This window comes from Podarcis melisellensis (genome assembly GCF_964234715.1).
Source record: "Podarcis melisellensis genome assembly, chromosome: 3".
NCBI classification, from domain to species: Eukaryota; Metazoa; Chordata; class Lepidosauria; order Squamata; family Lacertidae; genus Podarcis; species Podarcis melisellensis.
Window position 1 is genome coordinate 40,195,682 of NC_138530.1, and position 23,042 is coordinate 40,218,723.

Below are 23,042 nucleotides of genomic sequence, written 5' to 3' on the forward strand. Positions count from 1 at the left end.
GTTCAATAAAAAGGCTGTCTCCCAGGCTGAGTGCAAACTTTCCTCCTTGTTCCAACAAGCGCATAAAATTCAATCCGTGCCCCACTTGACCTCAGCTTTATGACCTTGACCTTCCTTTATGGAGGTTCTGGGCTCATCTCAAGATTCCTAGTAGGAGGGGGATTACCACGAAAGTAGGGCAGAGCAGGGTGATTCTACCTCCACTTTTGCATAGCATAAGATGATTTGTGTAGTGCCGCCTTCACCAACTGGGTGCTCTCTAGATGTTCTGGCCTACAACTCCCACTAGTCCTAGCCAAAGTCCAAAACATCAGGAGGGCACAGGCTTGTGAAGGTTGCTGTAGTGTATGAGTTTTGGACCACCTGTACATTGCTTGACGTATTTCAAAGAATCCAGCTTCCTGGAGGGAGCAGAAATATGATGAAGTTTGCTGATCGAAGAGGTTGTTAAATTAATAACGCTGGCCATATGTGCACTACAGTCTCAAGAAAGCTCTGGGAATTGTAGTACTGTGTGGGAACCTCCTTCCTGTACTTCCCTGCACACACACTGAGCTAGAGTTGCCAAGATTCTTTGGGGGAAGTAATGATACTTAAGACATCTATAAGCTTGTAGAGATATGCTCCAGTTCTTCTGGCTTCACACAGAGCATTTGCCATACATTCCTAGCTTTACAACTGCTACTCCTCTCCTGCTTTTTATATGTTACACTTGCAGAAAGGTATGCAGGAAGGCAGCTTGTGGTTATTATTGCAACATGTCTCAATAACTGCAAATTGTATGAACCTCCTGGTTTTCTAACAGCGGTGTGCTGTATTCAAAATTGCAACATGAGAATACTACACACAGCATCTTGTGAGGGGCTGATGACCTCTATTCCAAGCAAATGTGTTTAGGATCAAAGCGTAAAAAAGACTGGGAGTTGGTGAGAACAAGTAATCCAAATGGCATCAATTTAGAGTACTAGACAATAATCAGTGAAAGTCACACAGACAATGATAGCCTTCTCTGCTGAAGAAACTAAGAGACTTCTTAAAGCTTCTTATTGCTCTCTATGAACAATATCCTGTTTCCTTGTACAGTGGACAATGATGAATTTTGGACAAATGGGTACAACAAATGACTCCAGTTTTTACACACTCCCTGCCCAAGTACTCCTTTAAAAGCCCATTTCTAGCTGTGTCTAACTAAATGCCACTCCCTGATTGCACCAGATATATTTGCCATCTCTCTATAAATGGAAGCCCTACTAGTAGAGTGTGAAGAATAGAGAGTGAATGTAGGAAAACTGCCAAAGGGAATGGAATGAATGAAATTAACACACACTCTGACAAGATGACACCCTGACAACTTAATAGCTGTATCCCAACTGTAATTAACATAGTAAAGCACACAGCATCTAAATGGAGCTATATATTTGTGGAGAGAATGAGGCTAAACCTAGTTTTAAGGGAAATCACAATTTTCCCATGTGACACTAAAAAGGACTAATAAAGGGAAATAAGTACTCCACCACAACCTATAGTTAACTTACAGGATTCACTAAGTGGTCAGGGCCCCACAAACCTAGGAAACTATATGCAGTCTTATGTCCTACCCTGTCCTCCAAGACCAACCAGGAACTCTCTCTAAAATACACCAAGTGCCAAACTGGGCATACAAGACTCACACTAAGGCATGCCACACAACTTTGAGAACATCCTCCAAAGAAGCTCACCAAACTCTGAGCTGAAATGGTGTAAGACTGAAAGCTTTATTCACATTGGGTTTGGGTGGATAGGGATATGGATGGATAGATTACATTAATATAATTATTGACGCTGAGTCCTTGGGATTGGCTGGGCTCTAAATCCAGCAAACAAACAAGCTAGAGTGATGCTATGGTGACCACCAGCTTAATATTTCTAAAGGTAAAGGGACCCCTGACTTTTAGGTCCAGTTGCGGATGACTCTGGGGTTGCGGCGCTTATCTCGCTTTACTGGCCGAGAGAGCCGGCGTACAGCTTCCGGGTCATGTGGCCAGCATGACTAAGCAGCTTCTGGTGAACAGAGCAGCGCACGGAAACGCCGTTTACCTTCCTGCCGGAGTGGTACTTATTTATCCACTTGCACTCTGACGTGCTTTTAAACTGCTATGTTGGCAGGAGCTGGGACCGAGCAACGGGAGCTCACCCCGTCGCGGGGATTCGAACTGCCAACCTTCTGATTGGCAAGCCCTAGGCTCTGTGGTTTAGACCACAGTGCCACCCGCATCCCAATTAAGCATGCTAATATTTCTAAAGGAGCCCACAAATCCATGGGGGGAGAGGTCTATCAATGCCTATTACACCCAACAGCAAAACAGAAACTGGGATCAATCAGTAGAGACCATCTTGCCCTCTTGGTGAGATTCCCTGGAACATCTGGCTGGCTGCTGTTGAAGACTGAACACAGGGCTTCTGCTCTGATCCAGAAAGGCACTACTTAGGTTTTATGAGTCCCTTCAGTACTATTTGTATACCACATACAAATGCTGTTATTCCATCCTACATTAAGGAAGGTAAATCAAGTGTACATTATAGCTAATGTTTTACATTAATATTAGAGGCCAATTGACACAATTGGCCTCTAATATTAATGTAAAACATTAAATCACAACCTGATTTAAGCTTCAGATGCAAAAACGCCCATACGCTACAGCGACAGAACAGCAAACAGGGAAGCAAAGACCTAATTAAGGATTCTATGAAAAGGGCAGAGCAAGCACAGCAGAGCTAAGGTAACACCCCTTTCCATTTAACATGTCCTCTCAAATTAATGTCCACCTCCACAGCATGGCTGGCAAAATAAATGTCAGCTGATTTAGCAGAAATATGGTAGTTGTGCATGTGTAAGGGCTACTTCTAGCCTATCTTCCAGGATTCGTGCACTAAATTCAGGTTTTCTGTTCTGTATCTCATTTAAGGCAATTAAGGTCACAGCTGCTTGACTATGCAGTAATTCAGTAAGAGAGCAACCATTTATTTTTAAATTGGTTCGTCCAAAAGTGCACAATTGAAAATATTGATTTTTTATTAAAAAAAAGAAAAGAAAATACAATGGACTCTTGAAGCAAAGACTTGCAATTTACATTTGGATACGGTTCAGAGAAAACGAAATCTGCGGTTCAGAGAAAACGAAATTTTAAAATAATTAAAAAAGAAACAACCAGCATACAACATTAGTTTTGCAGCTACGCTACTACCATGAAAGAAGCCACGTCCCTGTTTGAGCTCCTCCTTTAACGTGTGCGCTAATGAATGACAACATTGGTGCATGAAAATGGGTTGCATGCCTGCCCGCCTGGCTTTTGCTAAAGAGGGATCTGCACATTGATTTTTATTCATTCGATGAATGTAAAAGCCTACAAAACAGGACAGCTACTCGTCAATGTACCTGGTATCAAGCTTGATGATGTGAACTGTCACATTTTAAAAAAATCAGAAAAGCAAAACTGGCATAGTGGTGGTTAGAATGTCAGCTGAGGACTAACAAGAACTAGGTTCAAATCCATACTAAGCCCTGAAATACTGTAACACATAAGCACCCTTTGACAGTGCACCACCATCCTTCAACCTAAACTACCTTGCAGGATTGTTGTGAGGATAAAAGGAGAGGGGCAAGAGAACCATGTACATCTTCCTGCGCTCTTTAGAGGAAGAGTGATATGAGAAGTGTAATAAATAATCATGCAGTGTGTGGCTACCAGCAGATCAGCTTTAGAATTTCATATCTGGTTATGCACCGATTCTGCTCACCGACAGCAAGCACAATTCACTGTAAAGCTCCGCCTGGAAATTACAGACAATTTCTACACAGGAGAGAATTTGTAAGAAGGTGGCTTGGGAGATTTCCTGCCCGTTAACACACAAGAGACACAGATACACAACCCCGTATCTCTTCCCCTGGTTGTCAAAGACGCCGCATTAAAATTATGTGCAGATCGCGCACAATCTCTCCCTAGAGGGCCCCCTATTTGCATTGCGAGACAGGGGTGTCCATTCTGCGAGGCTATCCAGGCTGGACTGTGCCTGTTCTCTGCGTTGCAGCCGCTATAGGCGCTTCAGAGCCTGCCCTGCCAGTGGCTCCTGTGTCACCTTAACACCCCTCTCCCCCCACAATTGGCAAAACCCTCCCGTTATATCTCCGACTCCGCTCTTCACTGACATCACACACAAAGCAGGAGCCATCCTACAGCGCTGGGCGGCTCCCCGCGCAATCCTCACTCCCCGTTGCCTGAGCCAAAAAGAAAAGACCAAACGCAGGGGGGGCTGCGCGTGTGTCGAAGCCGAGAGCAGCCGGCCGACGTCGCCGTGGCCTCGCGACAACCCCTTCGGCGACTCCAGCCCGGGCCGATCCAAGCCCGCATGCAACGCGCCGCTCCTGCCCTCCCCACGATTTCACGGGGCGAGGAGATACAAAATAAAACAAGAAGTAAGCAGATCGCCGCGGCTGCAGCCCCAGAGCCAGCTCGTGCTGCAAACAGCGGCTCGCAGGAGCAGCAACTTACTGGTTTCTGCCAGGCGCGAGTGTCTCTCTCTCTCCCCGGCTCCCTCGCGCGCAGCTGCTCGGCTCGTGCTGCTGTCCCTGCACGCGCCGCCTCGGAAGAGCTGCCCTTGGCTGACGGCTGAAGCAGCAGCAGCAGCAGCGCGCAGGGTGGAGGGAGGGGAGCAGCGGCGGCAGCTGGTTGGGGCGCGGAGGCGCCTCTCATCCGACTCAAGAGGCGGCCGCGGCACCTGTGACCGCCTGTCACCCATAGCACCCGCCCCTCCGTGCTGCCTCCTCCTTCTCCTCACGTCGCCCCCTGACGGGAAAATGCTGCACGACGCCAGCCAGGCGAGGACTAAAGGGAGGCAGCCAGCAGCAGCAAGCGGGCGACGGTGAGTGGCTCTTCCAGCCCCGTCAGCAGCAGCTTTGGCTCCGACAGCCTGAAGGGACCGGGAAGACTTCCCGCTCAGAGGCTTGCCTGAGCAGGTTGGGCCTCTTTTCAGGGCTCCCTCCATGCACAAAGCAGCCGCCGCTTCTGAGGGGCGACGGGAGGTCCTGCGTGTGTGTCAGGGGCTACCTGGGCAGCGGACAAGGGGCGCAGCGCGCCAATGCGTCCTTGGGCAAATGGGACGGTGTCATTGGCCACGCAACTGTGGGCTAGCGACGTCATTCGTTCCTGGAGAATGGTAAATCCATGCACTTTGGGGCAATGCGACAGCGAGGGCAAAACCTGCCACCTACCTCTAGGAGTGAGTAGTTATGCCCTTGCTAAGAAGGGTATCAGAATCATAGAATTGCAGAGTTGGAAGGAGACCCCCGAGGGTCATCTAGTAAAATCCCTTGCAATGCTGGAACCTCAACTAAAGCTTCCATGACAGTTGGTCACCCATCTTGTAGGGCCTACATGTTGCACAGGTTAAGTGAAGTCTGTCTTCTGGATTTTCTGCACATCTGATAAGATCTGAATCAGTGGATATCTTAGGTTTCATAACCCCATCCATTCTGCCATTTGCTATTTGATAGCTTTGAACAACTATAACCAGATGTTGACGAAGTACAATTCCCATCAGCCCCAGCAAGCATGGCCCATGACCATGAATGATAGAGTTCAGCAACATGTGGGGGAGAAAGGTTCCTCACACCTTGCTCCTAGGCTTATATGCCACACAATAAGCGAAGTGTCTAGAACAATGTAATACAGTACACTCATAAACAGCAAAAAATATTTAGCATCTTGACATTAATATACAATGAACAATAGTTGTGCTGTAGCACAGAAAAGCTCTGTACAAACTGAAGCATCCTAAGCAGGTGTCTGAACAACGTTCCAATGCCACTTGCTTAACAGTAGTCAGCCACAACTTAGACATAGACACAATAAATGCCCTCTGTCTTGTTCACAAGGCAAACGTATATGGCACCCTTTTAATAGTGCTACTCTGAGCTGAATGTAAAGATCAAGCAGGTATTATTGCTATTACATTGGTACCTCAGGTTACATATGCTTCAGGTTACATACGCTTCAGGTTACAGACTCCGCTAACCCAGAAATAGTGCTTCAGGTTAAGAACTTTGCTTCAGGGTGAGAACAGAAATTGTGCTCCGGCGGCACGACAGCAGCAGGAGGCCCCATTAGCTAAAGTGGTGCTTCAGGTTAAGAACAGTTTCAGGTTAAGTACGGACCTCCGGAATGAATTAAGTACTTAACCCGAGATACCACTGTATTTACTAATCACTTTTTACCAAAATGTTTCAAAGTGTCTTGCAGTACCACAAAATACATCTAAAATCAGTTAAAAACCAGGTAACAATGAGAGCAAAGTACAATAGACAACATTCCTATAAAGTGCTTATCCAGTCATACTATTAAAAGGGCAAATATAAATGGGGCAAGGCAATCCCTTAAGATGTTGAGGGGTCTACATACCAACAGGTGATATGTAATGAAGTATAGTATGTGAAATTGCTTGATGGGTGACATATAATTGTGCTTACTGCTTCACACAAGAAGCATGAGATTTTTTTATTGGTGCCCTCTTAAAATGACCAAGAGATGTGAGGTTAATGTCTGATGTTTTACATTTTTCATGTGCTGTAAGCCGCCCAGAGTGGCTGGGGAAACGGACATACTGCTTCCTGTTCGGCAGAAGTCTCTTCTTCTGCAGTGATGCAAATTGCAAATTAAAATGGATTAGAGGGAGGGAAAGTTTAGTAAACCTGCTTGTCCTGACACATTATCCCACGACAATTTAAGGATTCCTTTTAGCTGACTCCTGACAATCAAACAGGAATCACAGTCATACTGGAGACTTACGTTTAAGCATCTTGCTACCGCCCTGTTTCTCCATTTGTATTTGTGTGTGTGAAGCACCTTGAGCCTTTGAACCGACAGTATAAAAATAACCAAAAATGAATAAATAAATAATGGCATGACCCCAGCCATCATTATTTATTTATCAACTTTGCTTTTACTGGGTGCTATTACCAGATGTTACAAAAAAAGAAAGGAAAAGGCTACTTCTTGAATTACAATTTCCACCCACACAATCTCCAATATAAGTGGGCGGCGAGAAATGCTTATACACTGTGATATTTTAAGTGCGAATGGGGTTTTGTTTTTTGTCTCTTTGCTGCCTCTATATACAGATCAAGCACTTGAGAAAGCTCCGGCTGTCCATTCAGTGAACTCATGGCAAATCCTCAAAAAGACTTGTGCTGCCCTTCAGTGTTATTTGCTCTGTTAAACCTACAGAGCCTAGGGCTTGCCGATCAGAAGGGCGGTGCTTAGAATCCCTGCGACGCGGTGGGCTCCCATTGTTCGGTCCCAGCTCTTGCCAACCTAGCAGTTTGATAAACAGATAAATAGGTACTGCTCCAGTGGGAAGGTAAATGGCGTTTCCGTGCGCTGCTCTGGTTTGCCAGAAGCAGCTTATTCATGCTGGCCACATGACCCGGAAGCTTCCTCGGCCAATAAAGTGAGATGAGCGCTGCAACCCCAGAGTCATCTGCAACTAGACCTAATGGTCAGGGGTCCCTTTAACTTTTACCTTCCTTCTTTCCTTTCTTCCTTCCTTCTTCAGATTTCATACCCAGAGCCAGTGGCGTAGCATGGCCAGGGCCACGGGGCGGTTGCCCTGTGCGCAAAATTCTTAGGGGAGCATATTTTCAAAGAAAGAAAGAAGTAATAATAAATAAAAATAGTGTTCCCTCCTCCTCGCAGAGAAAATCTCCCAATGTTTATGTGGGCGGACTGAGGAGCGGATTTTATGGCCAGTTGCTAGGACACCCTCAGTAGGGCTTTAGAAAGATACCTGTTCCCGATCAATTCTCTGTCCTGCTCTCTGCCGTGCTCTCCACTCATGGGGGCTGCCACATGAGTAGGTCACCAAGCTGTTGCCCTTTCATTCCAACTATTGGTGGGCAGTGCCAAGGATACTTGCCTTGTCTTGGGCGCTGGCCACCCACGCAATGCCACTGCCCAGAGCCAAAATCAGCATCCAGTCTTCTTGGGCAGCTGGCAGGGCCTATTATTGCCCAGAGTCCTCTTAAAAACGTTTTCTGTGCCTGGAACTCTCAGTGGAGCTGGACAGCTGAGTCAAACCACCATTTTAATTTCCCACAGTGCCCCAGAAGGACACTACTGGGGGGGCATTATAGGAAATCAAAATGGTGTTTAGACCCAGGAACCTGGTATTGTTTTGCCATGCTGCCCACCTGCTATCATCAGGTAAGGCTTCCAGGGCCCACCAAGAGCCTTCTCAAACCTGCAGCTGGCCCTGATTGTGCCCTTACACAATTTTCATGCAATGGGCTCAGGAATCTTGCTCAGGAACAGCAGTTTAGAAATGACAATGGTTCTCTCAAGTAGGTCTCTTTAACAAAGGTCTAACTCAGGGGTCAGTAACCCTTTTCAGCCATGGGCCAGTCCACCGTCCTTCAGACCATGTGGTGGGCCGGATTATATTGGGGGGGGGGGAGATGAATGAATTCCTATACCCCACAAATTACCCAGAGATGCATTTTAAATAAAACAACACATTCTCATGTAAAAACCATGCTTATTCCCAGACCATTCGCAGGCTGGATTGAGAAGGTCATTGGGCCGCATCCGGCCCACGGGCCTTAGGTTGCCTACCCCTGGTCTAACTGCTGCTTTCTAGTGTGTTTTTGGCTTGCATTATGGGCAAACGTAGCTCAACAAAAGATATGGCAGGGAAACAGTACTAATTTTAAAACGCATTCTCTGTGTTTATTGGAGGCACGCTTTATGAAAAGGCATTCACAAGAGTAATGTAGTTATTGCTGAATCAAGGTTTTGACACATGCAATTCTATAAACATTCTTGTCTCTATGGATATATTTCAGATATATGTCCAAGCATCCCCCTCCCCCCCGCCCCTTCAAATGCCAAACAAAGGAAATGGCCTGTCAATTTAAGAGGAGTAACAATGGTTTTAACTGAACGTTAAAGAACAACAAGAACAGTTGTTGGCAATCTAGCTGGTCAGTGGATAGGAAATCCATAAATAATGTTAGAAACTTTTACAAGTACCACGGATACTTCTAAACCCAGCATTGTTTCTTTCCTTCCAGTGACATCCTTTCAGAAGTTTCTGTTGGCAGTCACTTGGATTTAACAGTACACTTTTGACAGTTTTATTAAAGGCTCGTTTTTCAAAATATGTTACTTTTGGCACTGATGATAGCCTAGTATCAAATGTAAATGGATTGCAAATATGAAATATGTTACAGACCTTACTTAGACCAACTCATTTTTGATAAATATTTCCACATAATGTATGTATGCCAAGTGCAAACCTTAAGCACAAGCACCCATGCGCATATACACCTTACAGACATAAAAACAGCTTTTAAATAGGAAGCTGTCTTATTCCAAATTGGTTGATCTAACTTAGCATTGTCTACACTGACTGGCAGTGGCTCTCCAGGGTTTCTGGGGAGATATGAGAGCCATCTTCAAATATCTCAACGGCTGTCACATTGAAGATGGAGCAAGCTTGTTTTCTCTTGCTCTGGAGGGTAGACTCGAACCAATGGCTTCAAGTTACAATAAAGGAGATTCCAACTAAACATATGGAAAAACGTTCTGACAGTAAGACCTGTTTGTCAGTGGAATGGTCTCCCTTGGGAAGTTGTGGACTCCCGTTCTTTGGAGGCTTTTAAGCAGAGGTTGGATGGCCATCTGTCATGGATGCTTTAGCTGAGATTCCTGCGTTGCAGGGGTTGGACTAGATGACCCTTGGGGTCCCTTCCAACTCTACAATTCTATGAAAGACTCTTTCCCAGCACTACTTGGAGATGTTGGGTATTGAACCTGGGACCTTCTGCATTCAAAGCAGATGTTATATCACAGAGCTATGGCCCTTCCCTAAACATACACATGTACATAAAACTTTACCTCCCCTTAATCTTTATTTATATACAGTGTATATAAATATACAGGTATTATTTACAGGTATTATTTCTATTACATTGGTACCTCAGGTTACATACGCTTCATGTTACAGACTCTGCTAACCCAGAAATAGTGCTTCAGGTTAAGAACTTTGCTTCAGGATGAGAACAGAAATCGTGCTCCAGAGGCGCGGCGGCAGCAGGAGGCCCCATTAGCTGAAGTGGTGCTTCAAGTTAAGAACAGTTTCAGGTTAAGAACAGACTTCCGGAACGAATTAAGTAATTAACCTGAGGTACCACTGTATATGTATATCCAACCCCAAAAATACAGGTTATAAAAAACAACAACATAACATGTCCCGTTAATATAAAATACACTGCAAAATAAATTATGGTCTTCTAAATTCAGTTCAAACATGTAATACATATTAGGTGCCAAAATGCCCAGCCATCTAACAGCTTAACCACAGCCTGTAAAAATCTTTCCTTCTAAAAAGGAAAGATTAACAACGCCCCCAAAATACATATTGGGCTTTGATCTTCCTGGAGCAGCCACCAAGAATTCCTCTCTACATGATCTAGTTGTTTTCAGCTGCTGCACAGCTGATAAAACTTTAAGGAAATAGGTTCCTGAATTCATATTGATATGATGTAAGGGAGGAGTCAGTTAGTGAATGTTGAGTCTCAGTCAGTAATGATGTTAGAGGTTAAAGGAAAAGAACCTTAAATTATGCCCGGAGGGTAAAAGTATGGTATTACAGATAAAGAGGCATGAATGTTATATTTTTTCAGGTACTTTCCCTTGTCTAAAGACAGTATGCTGTACTTGGTGCCACCTTGATCTTGCAAATAATCAAAGAACAATTCATCTCTATAATACAAATTCCTTCGTTTCCAGCTAGGGAAATCAGAAAACTTAAGTTGTATGCAAATAATTTTATTGACACACTGTGCTTTACCAGAAATACCAGCATGCAGATGCATGAGTGCCTCACACTTCCAGTTTATGTACTTTAACAGGGGAAATATGCAAGCTTCAGACTATACGCTTGCCAACTTTGCTGTGCAACTTCCAGAGCAGACATTACTGTGGAGATATAATACATGGAAACTTGAGACACACACTTTGAAATGTTTGTGGTTCCAATAAAACCTACTACCATTTATTTTTAAAAAGCCATTTCTGTATATTATAGTACTTGAAAAATGCTCCTCATTACATTAAGAATAATGATGGTCTCCAGCTCATCAGTGCTTCTAATTACCACTCTTGCAGCACCATAAGAGAATTGGCGTTCTTAAAGTTCCGTGAAAATTAAATAGGTTTTGTAGCCAGTTTAAATTTGCATTGTAGAGTGCATGCCCTGTAAAGCATATTGCAGTTGCCCAGCCTTATAAGGTAACAAAGCAGTGATTACTGGGGCCACATCTGATAAAAGGGGTTGTAGGCATCATTCTCATAAGATGGAGTTGATTGTTTGGTCTTGGCAGATCCTCAAAAACTCTCTGCTCTAAATTTCTGCCAAAAGGTTGTGCGATCTAGCCAGATCCCACAAAAAGAGAGATGAATCTGAAAACATGCTGTGAGACAGCCCGTTGCAGGAGATAGGAAATGACTACTGCCTCTAATAAAGAGTTACACATTGCGGTCATAATTTGTCATCAGGCCTAGCAAAGTTCTTCTCTAGTAAAAGGTTTCATAGCACATTTGAGGTTCACCTCTCTTTTGGTATCTGGTTCTGCCTTCTTTGGGTCATCTGCCCATCATTCAGTCTACTCTACACAGCCCAGACCAAGCAAGCAAAGAGCAAGAGCAAAGCAGTTTATTGATCAGATAACTTGCACATGACTCAAGACCAAGAGTGATATTGACTCATAATTTTTTTATCTGGCACCTGGAAATCTAAGGTCTGCTTGTGAAACAAGTCAAACTGGGCACTGTAGGGGGAAGACAAAAATTCACCAGGGTTCCATCCAGATTTGACCTGGTGAAAAATTCTTTATCATCCTCAGTTATAGCAACCCTGAGTTTCCTAAAGGAAATTGCATTGGGATATGGCTTAGAAGCTAACTGGGGGGGGGGGGGATGTTACTAATTGTTGACCAAGCAGTGTTGAACACTGGCGTACGTAGATTTTACGTAAAAGTTGTTATCATTTATCTGAGTGGGAAGTATGTTCCACTGCTTTTCAAAATGAGAAAATTCTAATCTGGATTTCATCTACATTCTTTTAATTTTTGAAATTATTTAATGTGAGTCCAAATAAATGTGGTTAGTTCTGATTATGGGAGTGGGGAACTCTCACAGAGGGATATTAAACTGAATACCTAGAGCACAGCTTGAAAATTTTCTTGGCAGACTATAAACCCAGTTTTAGAATCTCATTATATTGCCATTGATCTCCTGAGACTTTAGATTTCAGTGATATTATCTTCCTTTTTGTTTCCACAGAGATGGAAGAAGGAGGAAATTTGTAGCTTGCCCAAAAGGAAACTGGCTTTTCTTTTCACATTCAGAGCAACTTAAATGAAAAATATGTTACTGTACAAACATTCTGGCACATTAAATTCTTGGACTTTACCCAGCTGCGGTGTTATATTGCCCCTTTGCAAATAATAGTGCAAGTTGACATGCTGCTTCCTGAACAGCTTTCCATTGCAGGGCAAATAGGTATGGGATGGTTTGGAGGAGTAGCTTCAAGTAAACATTGTTCAAAGTAAATGGTTCTGTTGCAGAAGTGATCCTTGGCTCTATACGTGCAGTTCCCTTCTGGAATGTAATCATGATTTCCAGAGAATGTGAATGCCCTAAGAATCAACTGCATTCAGAGACCTAGGCTGTTTCTCCTGCTGCTTTTACAATCACTCTGCTTCCAGAATCTCTTCTATGCACAACAACTACCAAACTCCAAATTGTTTTGGTCCAAAATGAGGAATTAACTTGTAGTGACATTTATCACTAAGCAATTCCAGCTCAAGATTTTATTTTTTTTCTGCTTGGAGACTATGTCAATGAAAGAAAAATGTGTGCACTGTCTTCCTGTGAAAGCAACGGTCAGTTGTGTTTTCCTGCAAATATATATACTGGGGAAGCCAAAGCACACTGGGCTGTTTATGGGGGCTCATCCACACTTATCTTTGCTCTGCATTTCTAGGCACAGGTCTGGGCTTTGCAGGCCATTTCCAACAGCTTTTGTCTTTGCCCTGGCGCTTTTCTGGTGAAAACCCACTCTCTACTGTTGAATCGGAGCAAATGGCAATCCATGGAAACCTGAATTGTCATTTGCTTTGATTCAGCAGTAGAAGTGGGTTTTCACCAGGAAAGCGATGGGACCCAAAAAATAAAAAAAGCACTTGGACACCGACTGGGAAAGTGTGGACCTGTGCCTAAAAAATGTGGGACAAAAGTGTGGGATGAGCCTAAATAGTAGTTTTCTTGGGAAATTGAATAGATTTGTTTTACTTTTACATGCAGATCCAATTACCGTATTTGGAATTGGGAATACTGTTTTGCCAGGGTGGATTGGGCGGTCCTCATTTTAGGGTGTGGGTTACCTCTGCTTTCTCTGTAACCTATGATATCTGCATGTGTATTGCTACATTTTTGTCCTAGAGGCACCTTTAACATCTTGCTTCCTACACTTATGGCACAGTGTAGATTCTGAATGGTGTGGATTAATCAGCAGTGTTGTGGAGTAGATAGTCTCTCCTTACCCTTCTTGCCAGCAGTATTAAGAACATAAGAAGAGCCTGCTGGATCAGGTCCATGACCCATCTAGTCCAGCATCATGGTCTCATAGGAGCCAGCCTGTGGCAAGCCTGCAAGCAGGACACAAGCACATGACCAGTCCCCATTCCTGCAGTTTCTAGCAACTGGTATTCAGACATATACTGCCTCCCACCAGGGAGACAGAGCATAGCCATCAGGCTTGTAGGCACTGGTAGACCTATCCTCCATGAATTTGTCTAATCTTTTAAAGTCAACCAGGTTAGTGGCTATTACTGTCTCCTGGGAGAGCAAGCGCCATTGTTTAACTATGCGCTGCATCTGATTATTATTCAATGGAGCCATGGTGTGCTTTGCCTATCATGCTACATTCCCAGCTTGATTCTGCCTATAACTAGCATTCCAAGTTGATACTCACTTCCACAAAAATGACTGACCGCCTAAGTCATAAGACCGGGGCTAGATTAACCGTTAAGCAAAACAAGCACGTGCTTTGGGCTTCAAGGGAAGTGGGGCACCACAGAAACTACAGAAGGTCAGTTTTGAGGATCTGATCAAGTACTTTGCAATTAGAAAAAGTAGGAGGAAATGTTTCAGATATTAATATAGTGGAAGTATGCAAAAACAAACATCATTTTCCATTTTACTGTGCCAAGGTTTCGTTTCATTTCAAAAAATAGAATTTTATTAATGTTTTATTAATAATGTTAATGTTTTATTAGTGTTTAGATATGATATATGGGGGCAACAAAATCTTTTAAGTGCTTAGGGCCTCTTAAGTCTTAATTCGGCCCTGCATAAGATGTACTGTTTTTGTATATCTTCAAGAAATGTTTGATGCAAGGTTGTTGATTCCTTCCCCAACTCTGCATAATGAAACAGATCCTTTTACTGAGACGCAAGCTAGGACTAGGAACGCCATTACAAGCCCCTCTTATATTACAAGTTCCTCTTATAAAGGGGAACTTTACAAACAGTAAACAGACTCTTTTCTTTGGTTAAGTTTTGAAAGCACAATTTTTAAAAATGCACTCATCTTTAATATGCTGGGGGCCCAGTTCTACAAGGTGTTGAGAGGAACTTTCAGTATCAACTGATTTCATGGGTAAATTGAAAGCACTTGGTATCTGGAATGAATAATGGGGCTCTTTGCTGTCTTTAATTTGGAATAAAAATATTCTTGGGGTTTAGCCCACAATTATTTATATTAGCTCATTTTTGCTTTCATTGTAAAAACGTAAGAGGAAGCCATTCATGACTTCCAACTCTCTTAGTACAGCAGGCAATTCCAGATCTTCATTGCCTGAGTCGGTGAACTTTTTTAAGAGCTTCCCAAATTCTTGTGGCATCACAGCAAAGGGTGGTTTTACAAACTATTATTGTTATTATTTTTATCACCCTCCTCCGGCTTGTCAGACATCACAGAGCAAACATGGATTTGCACAGCCCAGAGAAGATGACATAGCTGCATTATTGGTTCGCTTCTCTCCCATTGTTCTCCGTTGAAGCCAGCAGAGCAGCTTCTGCCCTACATTCCTGGGAAGTGAATAATATCAACGGAGATTATCATTACCCTCTAGTACCACATCTATTACTAACAGGCCATTATAAAGATTGAGTATAACCTAATTAGGAAATGCTGTAGTCAGCTGGGTGTGGATGTGGGCCGGTGAAGAATCGTTTTACATGTGCTTTGTTTGTTATATATATACAAGGGTGTTCACAGAGGATACAGGAAAGGTACCTAATGTGGTTCTCAGTGCTGAGCTCAGATTTCACAATCAGGTCTCACATTCCTCATATGAGCGGAGGCTGAGCCAAGGCCAGGGCTGAAGTTTCTGCTGTCTGAAGCCTGACGCTGTAAACGCTGCACAAACACAGAGCCTGTGTGAACCAAATTTGGCTATCTGCTTATTTATTTTAAATTAAGGCATATTAATGGGTAGATTCCAAAGTTTACTGTATGAAGCAGGAGGTACCCTCCATAGGGACACGACCTCCATCATCTACAATTCCATCTGGACTGTCTCAGGGAATCCAGGCGAGAGCAAAAGTTTGTTATCCTTACAGAAGGTGAAAAGTTGTCAATTTTCCCACCATTTCTGCTTGGAGGTAAGGCCCGTGATTGGTTGCCTAACACTCTGATAGCCAGTACCAATCATATTCTGATGAAATTAATAAGAACATGAAACTTACCTCACACGCAAGGGTTGACTGAGAGATGGCCTGGAAAGATGCTTGAATTTCCCTAGCTCATTGGTACCCATAGGGAACCATCAGCTATGGCTGCCTTCACACCACTGCCAGTTTCTCATACAATTTGCTGCCTAATTCCAACTGGCAAATCATTTCATGGCCTTCATAAACGGCATAATATGCCTTCATAAACGGCATAAATAGACTTTATAAAATAACTGAATAATCCCCAATGGAAGGCCCCTATGGATGGGCCTTAAGTGCTGGAACTTTGTCAGTGGTATTTATTAATTTAATTTACATATTAAATTTCTATACCACCCTGAGATCAAAGATCACAGGGTAGTTAACAGCATAAAAATGTAGCAGCAGCCTGTTCTCTGAGGATCAAGGACAAACTACACATTACATGCAAATTGATGCAACAAAGTCCCAACAAGTGTTTTTGTGTCTTTCTTTGAGTGGAGGAATGACATTGGTGCATATCCCAAAAGTGTCCCGGAAAAGCCAGGACATTCTGCTTTTTCCTGCAAGAGCATGGCAGCCATTTGGGATGCCGTGATTTCACACGAAGATATTGCCTTGAAGAAAGCTCTTGTTGGAGGGCGACGATCTCACGCAATGCCCCAAAACACACATTTTGGGGTGCTGTGAGAGCACAGCCCTGAAAAAAGCTCACAATTAGGGCTCCATGATCTCTAGCTGGTCACATGATTTACGCAGGAACATGGACGGGAAGACACACATCCCAGTTTTGGGACTCAGCATGTTGGAGGGTATGTTGGTGTCCCACTGGCTGATTTTCCATCCCAATTTGTCCTCAATTTCTCCCCCTGCATCACCTTGACTGGATTAAATCTGTGAATGTACCCTTATAAATAAATATCTGGAAACCTATGGAGAAGAAAGCAGCTTGGAGGCAACTGGAAATAGGAAAATAACTCATGAAGGGGACTAAGCTTCCTTGCTGCTCCCTCATTTTTTCAGCCTGCAAATACTCCTTTATATCAAGCCGAGGGATACGTTTTGAGGCCTTGGTAAAGCAATCCACTGGAACTGTGGGCCCCACTCTACTGGCAAGCAGCCCAGCAGGGGCACTGAATGGAGCTCTGGGTCTGCATTTTCCCTCAATTTACCTTATCAGGATCTGCCTCACAGCCCAAATTTGACGGGTGGGCGGGGCTGCCCAGTGGTCAGTCACCTGACATTACAAATGATATCAGGGCTTTTGGTGCTTTGAAGTTCTGCAAATTCTTTTGCGGGGGGGGGGGGCAGAAAATGCAGTGAACTTTTTAACCAGTTGGCTGCTCCTGTAAAGGGCAATTCAGAATGCAAGAAAATACCAAGATATATGCAAATGTAAATGCTACCATGGCTAGTTAAAAAGTTGGCAGCTCTGTTCTTTTCCTCATCACACATGTCTTTTTGCTTGAACATCTCTGCCCCCCCCCCAACTTGGTCTTTGTTATCTTTGCCTAGGATGCAGTGCTCTGATTTCTGACAGACCACAGTGTCACAAAACCATGGCATATGGCACTATAAAGGTGTCTGTGTTTTGCTTAAGAGACTGGGCTGGCAGGAAGCCTTCAGGTCATTTGCAAATTAGAAGGGTGTGCCATTTATAGAAAGGTGTGTGTATGTTTATTTATAGAGGCGGCTCCTGCCAAACCAGGTAGTACTGCATGTGGCAGAGACACTGAGCAAAGAGCACAAATCATCTGAACCTTTTCAGTTCTGATTGTGTATGCTCTGATAATTGACGGCCTTCATCTGGAAAGCCAGCCTGAAACAGATGTGCCTGTCTGTAGTCAGCAAACCCTCTTTGTCTATATCACTCCCCAGTGCTCAGCCCCATATAGGTTCGCCAATATATCAACACAGCAAACCATGCTTTGATCACTGTGTGGAAAACTCCCTGTCCAGGTGTTTGATGGATGGAGTGCAAGCAGGTCATTTCAGTCACTTCGTATCGCCAACAACAAATCTGGTTGTGGAGAGGCAGCTCCAAAGCTCAGCTGAACTTCAGTAGTTTTGTGTGCTATTAAAAAACCAACCAACCTCAGCATGGATATTTTTGAAACAACACACACTGCAGTTCCCAGTCAGAGGTACTAGTGCAGTATTCCATAGCCATATAGTGGATGGGGAGACATCATTTGTGAGTTCATACAGGCACTGTCCAATTGGTACCCTAACATGCACACTCAGTTTCTGAGTACCGTATTTTTCCGTCTATAAGACGCCCCCATGTATAAGACGTCCCCTATTTTGGGGGACTCCGATTTCAGAAAATGGGGGGAGATACTATCAGTGTATAAGATGAGCCCATATTTTAAACATTATTTTAGAGTAAAAAACCATAATCTTATACATGGAAAAGTACAGTATGTCTAGATGGGTGTTCTGGTGGGATCAGTGTTCCTCATGCATGCAATTTTTTTGCACCATCTGCATGAAAATGCCAGCCGGTATTATTTCCCTGATTTAATCCTGCTTTACCCTTTCCAGTGAAAATCCAACAAGAAACCTGTTGCCAATGACCCATTTACAATATCTCAGTTACCCATTTGCACATTTTTGTTTGTTTATTTGCTTATATTAAATTTGTATACCACCCTTCATCCATTATCTCAGGCCAGTTCAAAACATAAAAATACAATATAAAAACACAAGTTAACCCCCATATCTATCTGTCTGTCTTGGTTCCTGTGGCATCAACTGGGATGGGGGGGGGGATAATAGGATCTGTCAGAGGTGGAAGAGGAGGAGAAGGCAGAGGCTGGAAGCAGGAAAGTTGAAGTGGTGACTTGGGAGAGGGTTCCACCTCACTGTTGCTGGACAGCACAGAAGAGGGAGGAGGAGCCACCTGGGTCAGTCTCCACTCAAACCTCTGAGAGCAAAGTTTCCATGGTAGCCAGGAAGGAAGCTGGTGAGCTGGCAGGGCCAGCTGAATTAGAGACAGGAGGAGAGGCCAAGGGTTGGACTCAGGTCCTCTTGCCAAGGAGGTGCCACTGTCTGCACCAATGCAGACAGACTCAGCCATGCATATTCCCACAGGAGTACACACTTGGGAGCACAGTGTTCTCAATGGGGATAAGAACCATGTAGGTGAATGGCCCCACCCTGTTCTTTAAAGGTGGAGTGGGAGAGGTGTGTCAGGTGCTGGGGCAACATCTCAGCTACTTCTTAGCCAGGTACCTTCTCTGTCATAGTTTAATCCTGTACTCTGAGGTAATGCTGAGACTGTGCTGATTTCTTGAATAAGACTTTCAGGTTTCCTCAAGCAGAGTGTCTGAGTACTGTGTCCAAGAGTGGACACGGGCGCATGCACCCCCCTTTCTCTGTCTATCCTAAAGCAGAACCCCAGGTGCGGATGCACTGAGAGCCTAAATAGTGATGCCAGGTTAAGAAAGGCTCTTTACCAATGTTAAAACTAGAGGCTCAGAAATGAGCCCTTCTAAACACTAAATCCAGTTCTGGCTTTGAAGAATGCTGTGCATGTGACCACAGTGCTCCTGGGAGGAAAAATTAATTATTTTAGGAAAATGCCTACCTTGCATTTTGATTCTCAAAAAAGCTCCCAACACAAACATACGATAAAAACAATGAGATAAAAACTGGAATAATTAAATAATTAAAACAGCAGCTAGAAGGAGGCATAAAGCTGGGTCAGTTTAAAGATACTTTGTCACAAACATATTTGTCACAAATAAACATATTTAAAACATATTAAAGGTGCAGATTTCTTTTTGCAACCCTGCCAAGAACATCAGAAAAGTCTGCGGCATCAGGCTCAACATCAATGCTCTCCAGCAGTCTGTTCTCACAGTGGCCAGCCAGATGCCTGTGGAAAACCTGCAAGCAGACCCTGAGCACAACAGTGCTCTCCCCAGCTGTGATTCCCAACAACTGGCATCAAACTCAAGAGGAAGGGGGCCAACCAAATATCTATCAGGAAGAAGTTCCAGAATCTCTTGCATTACCAAGAAGGTTCCCTTTGGTGTCCTCACCAAATGCACCTTCAAAGATGGAGCCACAGGTGTTGAATGAAATGCATGGTCAGGTTCCTGTGGGAGTAGGGGGCCCTTCAGATAACCTGGTCTCAAGCCATTTAGGGGTTTAGCAATAATAGCCAGCAGCACTTGGGATTTTGCTCTTATATGAATCAGAAGTCAATACAAACGAAGCCAGTGTGGTATGTTCTGAGAAACAAACACTAAAAACCATTCTGGATGCTGCATTTGGACCAGATGCAATATGAAGATAAAAATATGGACTTATCTTACTGGCCCGTTTAAAAGATTATTAAGGTAGGATGTGAAACATTTTCAACACTCAACAGTACTATACTAATGCTCAGTATCATTATGTCTTAATCCCATGCAATAAATGAGTAGTGTCTGTGCATTTATTGTACTCTAAGCTGATTGCCTGGAAAGGGTTTTCCTCTAGTGTCCTTAAGAGGCTTATCTCCGTTGTAACCATCTGATGTCTCTAAAAGGCCAACCCTTACCTGGAAGTAACTCGCACTGAGTTCTATTGGACTTGCTCCTCAGTAAGTATGCAGAGGGTTGTTTGCAGCCTAGACTGCCTGTCTTTGCTGATGCCCATCTTAGTGGTATGGTAGGGCAGGAATACATATTTTAGCAGGAAGCGCGTGAGTGAAAGGGATTTGCACTAATCCTCAAGTATTAGTCATGCCTCTATATGATATAATATGCATTGCTTAATTGACCACAAAGCATCTCGTTTGGGGCCTGGAACTGTTAATGCCAGGCATTCCCTTAAATGTGGTTTGCTGCTAAGCTATTAACTTTAACAGTGACGTCTCTGAAGCAAAATAGCCCAGATGAGAGAAAGAGAATGTTAATCAATGCTGTTTGTTTAGACTCAGCAATGCTGAGCATCTCGAGTTCTGAAGTTCTTGAAAATGTTGTTTGCTGTAACTGCATCAGGATAAATGTAACAGCCAAGGATTATTGGTGAGTTCAGTGGAACTCTTGGGTTTATGATGTCCCTGGAATATTTCAGGATTTGTGTTTCTTTTAAATATATGTGGGTACAATGAGCCTTACTCATTGTTTTTCCAGACTACATGTGATGCACCTTATGTCTGTACAAAAGTGATGGACACCTGCCTGATATGTATGACCTCAAATACCACTTGGATCTGGTCCCATGTTTTCCACCCTAGTTCAGCCGTCACCAACCTGGTGCTGTCCATATATTTCGGACTACAACTCCCATCAACCCCAGTCAGCCTGTGCTGCTCAGGCCTGGTGGGAGTTGTAGTCCAAAACATCTGGAGAGCACCAGGCTGGTGAAGGATGCCCTGTTTGCACTTCACGTAGAGCAATCCTATGCATGTTTAGGAAGCGAGTCCTACTGAGCACCCTGGGACTAGCTCCAAGATAAAAGTGTGCATAGTAACCCTAGTCCCATTCCAATGACAGATTCCTGGCTTATGATGTAGATAGAGCTCAGCCACCACATCCCTGCCATTTATAATGGAAGTGAAAAATATTTTTCTTTCTTGAGTAAAATCTGTTTGTTTAGGTGCAGAAATACTTGAAGACTGACTCACTTCCATCTTGCTGCAGTTGGTATGTTAATCTGCTGGACCTGAAATTCTAATACTTAATTCTAAGACAGGCAACCTTAAGGATTCAAGAAAGCTTTTCTTCTCATATATAACAAGTGGGCTGGCTGCATTTTGAAGGGCTGAGACTATCACACCCAGTACAGCTGTCTGTTCCTTTCTGTAATCTTCATTCATTATTTCCCTGCCCCAGTCCATTTGATGTTCAGCCATTTCTCTTTGTTCCTTTTTTGTTAATGCCTCTTCTTTTTGGCATCAGTGATGCTACCCAAACTTCTTACCATTGTATTATGTCAATGAAGTACTTCTTTGTGGTCCTCTCTAGACTGGGTAAACAAATCTGCTTGGGTTCACATAATATCTCATGTCCAATGAGAGCATCCTAATTTTTGTGTTGTTTTGTTAATCTGGTGGCTAATTAGATTGCATTTAGTTTATTTAATTTAATCCACTTGCTCTTGCATCATCTTTTTAAAAAGATGAACCCTTAAGAGTAGTTATATACATTATAGTATCTATATGATAACGGCTATTTCTTTACAATGTGAACGTGTGAAAGTTCTTGCATCAGTCGCTATGTGATAATTGGCATCACCTACAAACTGCTAATCTGCTGAGTGGAGCTGGTAAAATTCCCTCCTCCATCCATGTTGACTCCTGTTGATGGATGCTAGTGCTCTCTGGCTATGTTCATGCATCTAAGATAAGAGCACAATTACACAATTCACAAGCAAATGTACAAAGCATGATAGGTACTCATCACAACCAAATTATACGGCTTTCTGCATATGATGAATCTCATCTGTTGAAAGAGTTCCGTGATGGTGATAATAAATGCAGCAGAATTCAAATGTCCAAAGCTCTTTATATGCATTGCCTTGGTAATTCTTACAACATCCTCATAAGGGAAGCCAGGTAAGACTCTGGTCTAAAGGTAAAGATGAACAAAACTTGATCAGTGACAGGATAGGAGACGGTCTGGTAACCCCATGCATGCCACCTTAAGTTTGACTGAAGAAACGAGAGATGCAAATGTAATAAATAAACAAACACAATAATAACTGATTGCCAGACTGCTGGTCTGGCAGGAGTGGAGGCAGTAATATATTCATTTATTTAAAGAATTTTTATCCTAGGTGAAAAGGCTTTCAGGGTGACTTACATAAGCTCGATAAAAACAAGACAGTCCCTGCTTTCAGCTGGGTGGAATGGATGTTGGTGACAGCAGAGAAAGGGAGAATCCTACTGGATTTGCCTAAAGCCACCTAACAAGTTCATGACTAAGAGGTGGTGCTTCCCATCTCACTGTGTACACACTTAGCCATGATCCCACACTTCCTCTCACATTAAAAATGGTTGCTAAGAATATTTAATCCAATAATCCTAAACCGGAATTAAACAAAACATAGCTACTTTGGGCTGCTGGAATATTTAAACTGTGCCTCCACCTATGCTCAACCTGTATATCAGTAAGTACATGCAAACATTACAAAACACCTATAAGCCTCCTGCCACCTTCTTCCACAAAGAAAAGACCTGCACCCTTGTAACCTTGCACTGTTCCAATAGAAGTACTCACTGCTCAAAGAGCACAACAA

At 43.4% G+C, this 23,042-nt stretch overlaps 1 protein-coding gene and 2 long non-coding RNA genes across 4 annotated transcripts in view; 2 read left to right on the forward strand and 1 right to left on the reverse strand.

Annotated features, from left to right (window-relative positions):
- LOC309366665 overlaps positions 1 to 23,042 on the forward strand; it is a 190,367-nt gene that overhangs the window by 97,666 nt on the left and 69,659 nt on the right. The window lies entirely within an intron of this gene.
- Positions 1 to 23,042, reverse strand: part of CDC42EP3 (CDC42 effector protein 3) — a 60,983-nt gene that overhangs the window by 27,561 nt on the left and 10,380 nt on the right. Inside the window, exon 1 of one of the 2 annotated variants that reach the window (XM_081905400.1) lies at positions 4,530 to 4,653. The exons of the other annotated variant lie outside the window; for it this stretch is intronic. The gene's annotated coding sequence lies outside the window, so the exon portion shown is untranslated. Of the gene's footprint in view, positions 1 to 4,529; positions 4,654 to 23,042 lie in introns of those variants that run through there. 2 annotated transcript variants of the gene reach the window in all.
- On the forward strand, positions 4,805 to 13,312 carry LOC309366664. The gene is made up of 3 exons (XR_014166834.1): positions 4,805 to 4,899; positions 7,154 to 7,310; positions 12,375 to 13,312. It is a non-coding gene; the product is annotated as an uncharacterized lncRNA (long non-coding RNA).